This window comes from Hipposideros armiger, unplaced genomic scaffold (assembly GCF_001890085.2).
Source record: "Hipposideros armiger isolate ML-2016 unplaced genomic scaffold, ASM189008v1 scaffold_653, whole genome shotgun sequence".
In the NCBI taxonomy this organism is placed as follows: domain Eukaryota; kingdom Metazoa; phylum Chordata; class Mammalia; order Chiroptera; family Hipposideridae; genus Hipposideros; species Hipposideros armiger.
In genome coordinates, this window is record NW_017732003.1 from 190,975 (window position 1) to 202,805 (window position 11,831).

At 41.6% G+C, this 11,831-nt stretch overlaps 1 protein-coding gene across 1 annotated transcript in view; it reads right to left on the reverse strand.

The window, feature by feature from the left end:
- Window positions 1-11,831, reverse strand: part of LOC109372653 (Down syndrome cell adhesion molecule) — a gene marked incomplete at both ends in the record, with an annotated part of 567,322 nt that overhangs the window by 183,880 nt on the left and 371,611 nt on the right. The gene's annotated exons all lie outside the window — the stretch shown is intronic.

An 11,831-nucleotide genomic window follows, 5' to 3' on the forward strand; every position in this document is an offset into this window, starting at 1 on the left:
AACTTAGTACACTATCAGCCCCAAGGGACTCTTCTAGGGAATATTTCTGCATCTGTTGCAATGCTTCTTAAAAGAGAATGTGATTTTTTTTCTCTTTGAGTAAAGACTAAAATGCTCCAAATTCACCTTCTTTTATTATTTGTTTCCCTTAGGTTCATTTGAACTTCCTTTGGTTTATTTGAATCAGAATTTACCAGGAAACTTGACTTCATTGATTATAGGTTTCAAATATTTATGTTGTGAACACAACTCCTATAGCTCTTGGTTATTTTTTGTAAGGACTATACTTTATTCACAGATCAGTTGCTCAAATAAAATAAAAACAGCTTATGGTTTCTTATGCATGCATAATGAGAGCCATTCGGAAGGAATTGGGTAAGAAAACATACTAAGACAAATACAGATCTACCATAAGCTTTTTGAAAGAACACAAATTAAAAATAGTATCAAATATCTTTAAGTGATAAATTCACTTTTTAAACAATTCCATGCAGTTACTTATTTTAAATATGCTATAAATACACTGAATATTAGAATAGCTGGAAAAGCTGAAGCTGTACATTCTAGAGATTTTTGCTTCAACCTCCGCCCAAACAAAAGCAACTAAAAATACCTTTTGCCACTTGTCATATGTCATCACATACCAAGCATTTCCTATCAGTACATATTGTGTATAATTGAAGTATTTTTTTCTCTTTCAATATATTTTGCATACTTATATAATGCTTTAATAACCTGTTTCTTTAAAATGCAGAATGACAGACAGAAAAGAGGGACAAAAAAGATTATGCAGGTAATTTCTGTCACCTTTCTAATATGTAGTATTTTCATTAGAATTGACAGGCCATCAGCAGTGGCAAATGTAAGTGGGAGCATTGTGTACATCCCTCAGATGTGCTGGCAAAGGCCCCAGATAGAGCAGCACCATGCATCAGTACCATGCATCAGTACTGTGCATCAGTACCATGCTTTAGCACTGTGCATTAGAACCCCGCTGACGCTCAACAGACTTCTCTTCTCCAGGCAGGTGTCATTTAATCACTTACTTTGCTCCTATAATAGCTAACTTTAAAAAAAAAACTCACTTAGCATGCTAAATAAGACTCTCTCAAGACATGTCATTTCAGAAAAACTTGAACCTTGTTTGTCTTAAACGTTTTCCGAGATATTCACAGGAAGGGAGAAATTGCTGTGCTTAATTTGAACCATCTCTGTCTAGCCTGTCATTTCTCATTGAAACCCATCTCAAAATCGGTCAACATTTTAAAACATAAAATTAGGATGAAGAGTAGATTGGGAGAGGGCCACAAAGGCCCAGGGTCTTTGGGTACAGTCTGAACTTCTGAGATTCATGAAACCCTCAGGGAACAAGGGCACAACAAAATTGTTTTGTCTCCATGGTAACAAGGAATCACTTTACTCCCTAACTTGCCACTGCACCCCACTTCCTTCCTTACATTACAAGAGGTCTCTGTACAATTTGAAATAGTTTGCTCACATCCTTAAATGGGATTGAAGAATATACTTCCATCAAAATAGGAAAATATTAAAATATAAAATATTGATATTAATATTGATAATAATAAACTATTCTCTCTCACTATCTCTCTCTCTCTCTCTCTCTCTCACACACACACACACACACACACACACACACACACACACACATACACACACATGCCTTTGCTATTCAGAACTGCCTGGTAACATATAACTGTGCAAAGCTAAAATTTATAGGTAACTTTATTTCCCTTGGAAAACTATTAACATTTTAGATGGCAACATTTCTAAAATATAACACATACTTTTGTCATGTTAAACACATTGCCAGTCAGTCAACTGAACAATAGTGAATGATTTTTGGATTCAGGGTCATCATGGTGGACACCGATTATTGATCTTTGCTGCTCAGATATTAGAGAAATATCTCAGAAGTTACCTTGGCTTCTCAACATTTACTAAATGGTCACAGGGGTTTGAGTCCCTGGTTCTGTCTTTGATAGTTTTTTGTTCCCTCTTTCACTACTAAGCTATTAGCTGTTATTGTACTTTTCTTTGCTGTCGACATCCCTATCAACATGCTCTCAATGTGACATGTTCAGTATGCTGAGAGGTAGAAACCAGACTGACCAAAGCTGTTAGATCTTTTCATAAACTAAGAGTAAATGGGTTACAAGTAAGTGCTGAGGTAGTCCTTCAATGTTAGTTGACATGAGCTTGTATGTTAGGGCCACTAAAATAAACCCACAGATTGGTACCCATTTCGCCAGCCTGGCTGAGCTAGTGAGATACTTCTATCTAGAGACACAAAACTGCCAAACAAAATGGGGCCTTTGCACAATTAGGAATGCTGTAGGAACACTCTGGGTAAAAGTTCTGTGGCCACATTCCTCCTGCTCTTGTGGTACCAAGCAGGAGAACACTCATAGAGTGACAGCTCCTGGGGTTCAGAAAGAACGCTTATGCATCCCAGTGAGGGGGCTGTGGACGGGGGAGCATATAGACATTGTCCTCAGACACCCTTTCTGTAGTAGAAAGGGATATTCATGGAAACTCAGGATCTCGTTCACAATCATTATCATGTTATTTGAATATCTGAACATCAGATACATATTCTGAAGTTTGCCAAATTATTCATTCTTCACCCCTCATGCCTCATCCAACGGGTCCGTCTGTTCCTTCTTCTAAGGTATATCCTGACCCTCCCTTTCCACTGGAAGCCCCAGATATAAGGGTCCAGGCTCTTAACCCCCTGTTTTCACTCCCTCTCCTCTCAGCCCATTCTCCACTCAACACCCATTCAACACTCAACTCCACTCAACACTCCACTCAACACTCCACTCAGCTAACACAGTGGATCACTTAGATCATTTAGACAACATCCATGTATGGTGGACCACCATGGTTTAGGCTTTGCCCAGAAGTCCAAGAGCCACTCATCCACTCTCTCCTCTTCCACCATGCCTGGCCACACGGTCCTTTTAATCGCTCTACCTGGAGGGCCCTGAGCACAGATCTCTACCTGGCTGGCTCTTCCCATCATTTTGGCCTCAGTTCCTAAGTCAACTTTCCAGCAATGTCAGCTCACATTAACCACATTCATGGTCACTCATGCTCAGAGCACCTGATTTTATCCCATAGAAGTGATGTTATTTTGTGTATCTTGGAAACTGGTTGGACACTTCTCTCCTCCTACTAGAATAGCAGGGACTCAATTTGTCTTGCTCAACTTTTCTCCTCCATTACACAGAAAAGTGGTTGGCTATGCTATCTGAAAATATTTGTTAGAGATACAAGAGGATGGAACAGTAAGCCATTGCTTGTGTACAAAATGTCTCTTCGTAAGTCTGGGGAAAAAGAAAGCAAGCTAAAATACCTCCTTTTAGATTTCAACATGAAACTTCCTCATGTATAAAACATAAAAAGACAATTTCGCCTCTAGGAGTGACTATAATACATTCTTATATAAAGATGAGCATATTTTAAGGTTTTGGTGTTAATTAGTCTTTCACGATGCTGTCTGTTTCCTGTGTGGCCAGGCTGTTAGATCTTCAATAGAGACAATATCATTTTCAGGAAGATTGTAAAAGCATGTTTGATTTTTCACTTAGTCAGAAATATATCTTAGGGGTTTTGTTGCTATTGCAATCTGAAGTGAGTTAATAGTAATTAAAAGAACAGATGGTTCTTCTAATAAGATGCCAAATGGTAATGCAACACCATGAAACTTTTATCAGCTGTGCCTGCCACCTCCAATTGACAGCCATACTGTGAAGTGAAACTGAGCTTTCTTCTAATCAGTTTTCATAACAGTTTCTGAAAAATTAGAGGAATGCAAGATTCAAATCTAAGTTCTAAGTATACAGCACTAGAAACGAGACGAGCCTCTGAAGGGTATCTTACGTTTTTAGTTTGAAAGTTAAATTAGGATTAGGTAAAATAGGAATAAATATATTTAATGTATGATAACTTAAAGCTATTAATTTCTCTTAATTCAGATGTAAATTGGAATGGAATGGAACTCACGGTTCTGAGGGGTGTCTATTCTGTGATGTGATCTATCGGTGTCAAGCCACAATTACATGCAGCCATGAAGAAACTACAGATATTCTTGAGCAACTGAATGTCCAGATAAAAATGACTGTTTAAAGAAAATTATGTTGAAGGCTGTATATAAGCGAGAGAAAGGAGCATGCCCTTAAGATGAGGTGTCTAACCTGGTGTTATGGGTTGAATTTGGTCTCCTCCAAAATTCAGAAGTTGGAATAACCCCCAGGATCTCAGAATGGGACCTTATTTGGAAATGGGTCTGTGCAGATGTAATTAGTTAAGATACTGGAGAAGGGTGGGCCCTATTCCAATGTGTGTTGTCCTTATAAAAACTGGACTTTTGGACACAGAGACATCTTGGCATTAATACTAATTCTAATCAGAGCCATGAGATACTGTGGGCTTCATAGGAGCCACCATTGCTCTAAATGTCATATGTTTTTTACCTTTTTAGTTCTCACAATGACCCCACAAGGCAGGTACTGTTATCCCTATTTTGTACAGATGAGAAAAGTGAGGAACAGAGGGTAAGTGCCTTGCCTGTGTCTCAGCCAGCATGGTGCCCTGGCGTTCTGGCTGGGAGCCTAGACCCGCACCCACTGCACTCCCAGGCTCTGTGTCAAGGCTGGCGTGTGAGACAGCACGGCCAAGGCCACGTGCAGGAAGAGTGGTGTGCGACAGAGGTGATGTGCACAGAAATGCTGCAACTAAAGAATCAACAGCTTGGTCGGGGAGAAGCTCACTCCAAGTGCTGAGTCTGAGGGACCCACGGGACCGATGCCATTGACAGAGCAGAAAAGCTGGGCAAGGGGGTCTCTACTTTAGGAAAGAAAGGAGTTGGATTACTTGCAGTATGTGACAAAAGTCAAGCTGGAGGCAGAGTTTTGGGGACTATGCGTGTCAAGGAAACTTTTATGGGGACTGATGCCCAGCAACCCTTGGGGGGAGGGAAGAAAGGGCACGTAAAAGACACAGCAACAGAGAAGAGACACAGCAACCCAGGAGGTCAAGGGGTTATGAAAGTAGAAGAAGAAATGGCTTCCAAAAAAAGGGTGGTACAAACCTCTCAGCTCTGCGTATTCCTATCAGGAAAACCTACATAGAAACAGAAACTATTAGGTTGTTGGGAAAGTCATGACGTACTTTTTCTCTGTTTTTCGTTGCAAAAATGCATGATGACTTTTCCGACAACCCAATAAAAGAGCCTTGGTTTCCCTTCTGTACAATGGACAACATTACCTTCTTAAGGATACTGTGATATTAGATAACAATGGCCATGTAAGTGTCTGTTAGAGAAAGGCACTCCAGAATAGCTGTAATCTGCCATAAAACACCCCACTTGCCAAATCAATAAAAATATTAACTAGCTATAAGCAGCCAGAAATATATGAAATGAACTTATAGAGCACTGCACACCATTGCCAAAGGACATGATAGAGGACCTGGATAAATGGAAAGACATATCAAATTCCAGGATTACACACTCAATATTGCAAAAATGTCAATTTTCTACAAATGAAATTAATTACATGTTAATTGATTTGTGAACATAATTTATTTAGATTTGACCAAGTCAGTGCAGATTAAAATGAGATGCTATTTGTATCCAGGAGATTAGAAAAAATGTAAATATTTGATAAAGTGTAAGTCTTGACAAGGGTACAGGGACATGAACACCTACTGGTACATGTTTAAATTGGTGAAGCCACTTGCTTTCTGGTGGGCAATCTGCTAGCATATTTCAAATAGAAGGACTGAATACATTTCAAGCCAACTAGTTGCCTTCAAAGACTCAATCTGTGGAAACACTCACACATGTGCACACTTTACATACACAAATGTATGCACAAGAGCTGCACTGCAGCGTTGTTTTAAAAAGTTAAAAATTGTAAACAAACCTAAATGCCAGTCAAGGGGGGAATACATAAATAAACAAATTAGGGTGCATTGATACTATGCAGCCATTTGAAAATCAGTAAGGTAAATGTACACATACTCCATGGAAAAATCTTCAAGACATAACATAGAGTGATTGCAGAACAATATACAAGGTTATGTACAAAAGGCAGTGTGTGTATGTGTGTGTGTGTGTGTGTGTGTGTGTAAATTAGTGTGTATAAATGAACAGAGAAGGTATCAGCAGATAGTCACCAAAATGTTAGCTGTACTTGCCTCTGAAGTCATGAGTAGATTAGAGAAAGGGAAGGAAGAATTGCGTTTTATTTCATAGTCACATGAATTTGAATATCTTTTAAAAAGGCTCGATTAGTGCATTACTTGTGCAGTTGAAATTTATTGTGAAGAAGGTGTCAGTGGGTGGCGAGCATATGGACACAGCAGGTGCCGACCAAACTCATTTGAGCAACATGGCAGAGGGGCAGGAGCTAAATCTAGGAAAATATTTATGTTTGGAGTAAATGTGTCAAAAATGGCCTTTCACTGTGCTTGGTTGTCTATCTGGTCGCATCTGTGCGTGCTGAACAGCAGAGTGGAGGGCTTTAGATATTTATCCTGGTCTTTGTAACTCCTTCTCCTCCAAACACCCAACCCCAAAGTCTAATCCGCTCCAGAGAGCAGTGGGTCCCCTGATGTTTGGGAACTGCTGTGATAACAGGAGACTTCACGCCCAATTGCATTCAATCTAGTACTTTTGTGTGTGCTGGCCTGCCTCCCCGAATGACAGCAGCCTCCTCGAGAACAAACGGATCCCATTTGCCTTACTCACCTGCTCTTTCTCGCCTCCTTATAGGTCCTGCCTTAAAATGCTTGTTTGGATATTATTGACATACGTATTTTGAATTTTTTCCAAAAATAGGCTCAGGAAAATAAAGCATCATATTGTTGGGGCCTGTTATGTTTATGAAAGCATCATCAAGACATCCGAGAATCATGAGGCCCCAGCTTGGTCCTTGAACCACCTGGAAGAAATCATTTGCCCACAGAGAGTGATGTGACCTCCATACACGGGGCATGAGGAATACGCTAGCAATCCTGGGCTGGGTTTGATAAGTATGGAGTCATGTGGCATCTATCTGTTTTAAGTTCTCTCAAAGCAATCTTACTTAGACATTTTTCTTATGTAAATAAAATTCTCTCAGTGAAATTCTCCTGCAGTTAAATGAGGCTCAATTATACACTACTAATTTAAGCCCGCACGCTGCATTCCGACGGAATATCTAATTACCCTATTTAGGCTGTTAATGATCAGATCTTCACTCTTGAGCAGATATTCGAGTCTGTCATTAATCTTTCCTCTAGTTAGATTTCTAGTTATTTCAAAGAATAAATCCTTAGAAAGAATAGAACTTGATTTTTAAATGAATTAAGGATTTTTAAAATGAGCCCAAGAAGCTTATGAAACTTGAATTGTATTTACTCATTTATATGATAAACAAGATGCTTTTGCCCCTGTCCTGTCTAGGAGCAAATATTTTAGTCAGGGTGAGACACAAAAACAGTAAATAGACAAAGAGAACAATCACGAGCTATGACAAAGTCTCTTAAGGTAATTAAGACAATGGATGTTGAACGAGGCGAAAAGCTATTTAGACAGGAGACGTGAGAATAGGGGTTTCCATGGAGGGTGCATTTCAGAGGAGGCACAATGGTTGGAAAGGGTAGGGCTGTGAAATATAAGTGCAAACGTCCCGAGGTGGGAAACCCTGAGGCACGTTCAAGGAACTGGAATAAGACACATTTTACGAATGGACTTGGCAGGACGTAGAATTGGCTTGGATGCTGGAGCGAGGCAAAGGGGTGTGGTCAAGGTGACTTAGGTTTTGGGGAGGCGTGCTGAATGGGTGGAGAAGGATGTCTTTGCTGGGAAGGAGAAGCCTTGGGGTATGGCACTGGTTGTCTGTGGGTGACTTATTTTGGGTTTTTGGGAATTGAAAATAGCCCCTTATAAATTGTAGAAAGGGTAGGAGGAAGAATGCTATTAGGTCAGCTCACCGTATCAGGTCAACTAATAGTGTTTGGAAGAGGGGCATCAACATTATTTCCTGTCCCATGAGGTTTCTAATTTTTGAGGCTGACGGGGAATCCATGTTTCATGTTGATTGTCTGTTCCCCTCGAGAGTGTGTGATATTGTGCTGATTAAAAGCAACGTGTTCAGGGCCGGCCGAGTGGCGCAATGGTTAAGAACTGGCTTGGGACGCCAGAGGGCCCCGGTTCGGATCCCACACATGAGGGCCAGTGACACTGCCCTCCACAGCTAAGATGCTGAACAACAGCTCAACCTGGAGCTGGGCTGCCATGAGTCGCCGGCGACGGTGTAGGCTGCAGCCCCTGTGGCAGTGGGTTGCCATGGGCTACCGTATGTAGCCAGCAGCCAGCGTGAGCGGCCAGCAGCCGCAGTGAGCGGCCATCCAGAAGCCGGCGACTGATCTGCCTCCCCGGGGAAGAGCACAATGATGGTGCCAACTTGGGCCAGTGAAGCAACGTCCTCCACAACTAGACTGAAGAACAAAACGACAGCAACTTGTCTGTTCCCCTTCCCCCAATTCCCCAGCGCTGTTCCTATCCCCCCAATTCCCCAATAAAAATAAATAAATAAATACATAAAAAATAAATAAAAAGGCAACGTGTTCAGAAAGGAAACGGAAGCGAAGGAGGGGTGAACCTCTGCACTTGGATCCGTGGTGATGGTGTCTTCATCCCGTCTATGTTCTGGACCCAAATGGAATGGAAGACCCTGGGCTTACTCGTGACACACAGTGACAAGGAATCATCACATTAGTCTGCCAGATGCAGATGACATACAACTGGCTATGGGAAAAAAGTTAGAAAAACAGGGACCATTAAAAATGAAAATAAACACTGTGCTGTGGCCACATAATATTGTGGGGTGGTGGTTTTTCACACAGTGGGTAGTGACCTGTTAATGGGTGTGGAATAAATTTCATGGACTGTAATTTTATTTTCAAAAAATAAAATAGACTGAATGGCATGCACCACAAGTAGTAGGGGTAAGTATTTTATAAAGGCTTTGTTTCAGTTCCTATGTCCTGTGTAGCAGTGTGTGTGTGTGTGTGTGTGTGTGTGTGTGTGTGTGTGTGTGCGTGCGCGCGTGCGCACACGCATGTATGTGTCTAAGTGTATGCATGTGCATACTGGGCCCCAAAATAAAATGTGGTTTTTTTACTATGTATTTCTTACTGTGAGTCAGATGAAAAATATGTTTGCAGAGCACTGCTCAGCATCCTGGAGATCTAGCTGTGTTTTAGACTATGCTTCCCCTGTCCGACCATGTCTAATAGTCCTTATATGTTTGGGATTCTTAAAGGGATTCTTCTTAAAGGGATTCTTCTTAAAGGGATTCTTAAAGGGATTCTTCCCTGTGAACTTGCAGAATGGCCACAGCCTTGGCTGCACTGACAGCAACAGTGGCAGACACAATAGCTGATATGTTTTCCAAGCCACATCATTTGACGTCCTTGGAGTATGTCTGTTTCCCGATGACACATAGAGATGTCTAAGGGAATTACAATGAGTTTAATGAGCCACTCAAACAATATATATACAAGTGCATACTTATAAAAACACCCCACGGTAGAAAGCATGTCATGTAAATGGCCTGACACAATGGGGTTCAGTAGAGCTTCCATGTCCCAGAGCCTTCCTGTCTGACAAAAACTCAGTTCTCTAAGTGGCTTCCCCAGATCTAGCCGATCATGAAATCCAATCCATTGCCTAGCAGTACCTTTTGTAACAAAATTCTATGAATACAGTCACAGAGCAATTGCCCTCAATACGCAGAGCTGGTAATGAACTTGAAGGTAACCCCATTACTAAAGGCTAATTCCTAGTTATAGAGAAAGAAAACACACCATAAAATAGAAGTACAAACCATACAAAGCAGGGTAAAACAGTGTCAGTTGGATATACATAAATGCCAAGGCCAACAAAACCTGGAAAATAATACATCTATGGTTAACTAGGGTGGAGTAGGAACTACTGACGGACCACAGGCCAATGAGACTCTACAGAGCAATGCCATTAGAACCCACAGTGAGAATTTTTACCCCTGTATAAGCCTCCTCATTCCAAAGGGAGACTCTCGGGAGGGTGCTGTGTATCTACCCAGCTATGAGCCTAACTACAATAACTTAGAGTCTTTGGAAGGCAACTGCACCTGGTCAGCATTTAATATTATTATTGTGCTTTATTTTTGTATTTACTGTGTATATCTAATATCTATATACACATAAATATTTAATATATATTTACTATATATATGGCTAGTAATACTATTTAAGGGTAACAACGCAAATTTCCTTTATAATCACTTTCCTTTAAGAAAATATGAGCTATTTAAAAGACAAAACCATCTAACAGTGTAGATGGTATTCAGTGACTGCCGAGCGTAAAGGTAGTTCATGAGTGATCAATGTTTGAGACGCACTATATTCGTGATGGTCCCAAGAAGAGGTGAGTCACACGTGGTTCCTTGAAAAAGGGGCTAGAAAGGAAAGATGAAATGATTCAGGACGAGGTAACAAGAAGACCGCCTGCATGCATCATCTCCCTATGTGGACACAGAGAAATCTGGGTTGGCAGAAGGCCAGGCGCAAAGGGGTGGCCTGCGGAAGCACAGGAGAGGCCCTCGATGGAGGAACTCGGTGAGTTACACCACTGAAGTCACGAGCAGTAAAAGGGCTTCCAGGAGGCCCAGGGGTCGGTGCCAGCATCGTTGGCGGTGGGTAATATTCAGATTGTGCAGCAAGAGCCCAAGAGGCGCAAAGGGCGGACTGCGGTGTTTAAGTGGGGACTATGGCTGACAGCAGAGCAGGGAAGACACAAAAGATATTGCCGAAACTGGACAGCGAGACGGAGGGCGGGTGGGCAAGGCAGGCCAGGCCGCAGGAGGCCCAGGCAGCGACACTGCGGAGAGCGCTCCGTTCCGCAGCGAGGGGTCTCTTAGGCGCATAACAGACCAGTCCTGCAGAGGCGGCTCTGGCCCCATGGCAGTTTATTTTCTGCCATCGTGCCCACACTTGTGCTCTCCTCCGTCCTCTGCACCCCTTCCTTCCACTTTTCATTTAATAGAAAAAGCACAGACCACCCACGCAGACATTCAATGCTCACCTGTGTGCCCATCGCTTGGAACTGACCATTGGTAACACTTACTGATGTGTATTTTAACAAGAGAAAGAAAACTTTACAGGAAAAGGTAAATTCCTCCCTTTACTCCCACCCAGGTCCTATCTTATTTCTCCTCAAAACCCACTGCTATCGGGATTAAGTGTCTGTATTCCCAGTGCACAGTTTTGATGCTGTCACACACATACCTGCATCCGTGAACTATACATCATAGCATTTTGTGTTTTCTTTCTTTCAAGTTTACAACTTATCATGGGAAAACTGTTTTTTTCCGCCTAACAATTTGTTTTCTTAAGCTCTCTCCATAGAGAAATCTAGTCCTTTCTTATTAATGGAAATATAGTGCCATATTGTATAACTATGATAAACCACAGCAATGGAAAAGGCATTTTTCTGAGACAGGCATTTTTCTGATTTTTTCCTTGCCGCATCCCCAGCATTTAGAGACACACACATAATAGTTGCTCATTAACTCTCTGTCCAGTGAATGAATGAGCCCATTCATTCCACTACTGATGGACTTCAAGATGTCAACAGTCCACTACTACAAAAAAGGTCTCCTCAGACAAACTTAGACAAGATTTCCTCAGCACATATGAGAGTCTCACTACCGTGTCTACCTGGCTATGTAATGACTGGGCTGAGAGATGCTATGTTTTGTTTCCCTGAATCCTCTGCA